This window comes from Mus caroli, unplaced genomic scaffold (assembly GCF_978045245.1).
Source record: "Mus caroli unplaced genomic scaffold, Mus_caroli_1 scaffold_21, whole genome shotgun sequence".
Classification (NCBI taxonomy): domain Eukaryota; kingdom Metazoa; phylum Chordata; class Mammalia; order Rodentia; family Muridae; genus Mus; species Mus caroli.
Genome location: NW_028227276.1, coordinates 3,642,423 through 3,644,922, shown reverse-complemented (window position 1 = coordinate 3,644,922; position 2,500 = coordinate 3,642,423).

Here is a 2,500-nt window from a genome sequence, read left to right as displayed (position 1 = left end):
CTCTCTCTGTCTCTCTCTGTCTTTCTTTGTCTCTCTCTGTATTTCTATGTGTCTCTATGTCTCTCTCTCTCTGTATCTCTATGTCTCTCTTTGTCTCTCTCTGTCTCTCTCTGTCTCTCTCTCTGTCTCTCTCTCTGTCTCTCTCTGTCTCTCTCTCTGTCGCTCTCTGTCTCTCTCTATGTCTCTCTCTATCCCTATCTCTGTCTCTCTCGTTTTCACTCTGTCTCTCTCTGTCTCTCTCTGTGTCTCTCTCTGTCTTTCTCTCTGTCTCTCTCTCTGTGTCTCTCTCTGTCTCTGTCTCTGTCTGTCTCTGTGTCTCTGTCTCTCTCTTTCTCTCTCTCTGTCTCTCTCTGTCTCTATCTATGTCTCTCTCTGTCTCTCTCTCTGTCTCTCCCTGTCTCTCTCTGTCTCTCTGTCTCTCAATGACTCTCTCTGTCTCTCTCTCTGTATCTCTCTGTCTAGCTCTGTCTCTCTCTGTGTCTCCCTGTGTCTCCCTATTTATCTCTGTCTCTCTCGGTTTCTCTCTCTGTCTCTCTCTGTCTCTCTCTGTCTCTCTCTGTCTCTCTCTCTTTCGCTCTCTGTCTCTCTCTATGTCTCTCTCTATCCCTAACTCTGTCTCTCTCGGTCTCACATTGTCTCTCTCTGTCTCTCTGTGTCTCTCTCTGTCTCTCTCTCTCTGTCTCTCTCTCTGTGTCTCTCTCTGTTTCTCTCTGTCTGTCTCTGTGTCTCTGTCTCTCTCTTTCTCTCTTTCTGTCTCTCTCTGTCTCTATCTATGTCTCTCTCTGTCTCTCTCTCTGTCTCTCCCTGTCTCTCTCTGTCTCTCAATGTCTCTCTCTGTCTCTCTCTCTGTATCTCTCTGTCTAGCTCTGTCTCTCTGTGTCTCCCTGTGTCTCCCTCTCTATCTCTGTCTCTCTCTGTTTCTCTCTCTGTCTCTCTCTGTCTCTCTCTGTCTCTCTCTGTCTCTCTGTCTCTGTCTGTCTCTCTCTCTGTCTCTCAGTTTCTCTCTCTGTCTCTCTCTGTCTCTCTCTCTGTCTCTCTCTGTCTCTCTTTCTGTCTCACTCAGTCTATCTCACTCTGTCTCTATCTCTCTCTGTCTCTGTCTCTCTCTTTCTCTCTTTCTGTCTCTCTCACTCTCTATGTCTCTCTCTGTCTCTCTTTCTGTCTCTCTCTGTCTCTTTTTCTGTCTCTCTCACTCTCTCTCTGTCTTACTCTCTGTCTCAATCTGTGTCTCTCTCTGTCTCTCTCTATCTTTCTCTGTCTCTTTCTCTCTCTCTCTCTGTCTCTCTGTCTCTCTCTTTCTATCTCTCTCTGTCTCTCTCTGTCTCTCTCTGTGTCTCTCTCTGTCTTTCTCTCTGTCTCTCTCTTTGTGTCTCTCTCTGTCTCTCTCTCTGTCTGTCTCTGTGTCTCCGTCTCTCTCTTTCTCTCTCTCTGTCTCTCTCTGTCTCTATGTCTCTCTCTGTCTCTCTCTCTGTCTCTCCCTGTCTCTCTCTGTCTCTCTGTCTCTCAATGACTCTCTCTGTCTCTCTCTCTGTATCTCTCTGTCTAGCTCTGTCTCTCTCTGTGTCTCCCTGTGTCTCCCTATCTATCTCTGTCTCTCTTGGTTTCTCTCTCTGTCTCTCTCTGTCTCTCTCTCTTTCCATCTCTGTCTCTCTCTATGTCTCTCTCTATCCCTATCTCTGTCTCTCTCGGTCTCACTCCGTCTCTCTCTGTCTCTCTCTGTGTCTCTTTCTGTCTCTCTCTCTCTGTCTCACTCTCTGTGTCTCTCTCTGTTTCTCTCTGTCTGTCTCTGTGTCTCTGTCTCTCTCTTTCTCTCTCTCTGTCTCTCTCTGTCTCTATCTATGTCTCTCTCTGTCTCTCTCTCTATCTCTCCCTTTCTCTCTCTGTCTCTCCCTGTCTCTCTCTTTCTCTCTCTCTGTATCTCTCTGTCTAGCTCTGTCTCTCTCTGTGTCTCCCTGTGTCTCCCTCTCTATCTCTGTCTCTCTCTGTTTCTCTCCCTGTCTCTCTCTGTCTATCTCTGTCTCTCTCTCTGTCTCTCTGTTTCTCTCTCTGTCTCTCTCTGTCTCTCTCTGTCTCTCTCTCTTTCTCTCTCTGTCTCTTTCTCTGTCTATCTTTCTGTCTCACTCAGTCTATCTCACTCTGTCTCTATCTCTCTCTGTCTCTGTCTCTCTCTTACTCTCTTTCTGTCTCTCTCACACTCTATGTCTCTCTCTGTCTCTCTTTCTTTCTCTCTCTCTCTTTCTCTGTCTCTTTCTCTCTCTCTGTCTCTCTGTCTCTCCCTTTCTCTCTCTCTGTCTCTCTCTGTCTCTCTCTGTGTCTCTCTCTGTCTTTCTCTCTGTCTCTCTCTCTGTGTCTCTCTCTGTCTCTGTCTCTGTCTGTCTCTGTGTCTCTGTCTCTCTCTTTCTCTCTCTCTGTCTCTCTCTGTTTCTAAGTCTCTCTCTGTCTCTCTCTCTGTCTCTCCCTGTCTCTCTCTGTCTCTCTGTCTCTCAATGACTCTCTCTGT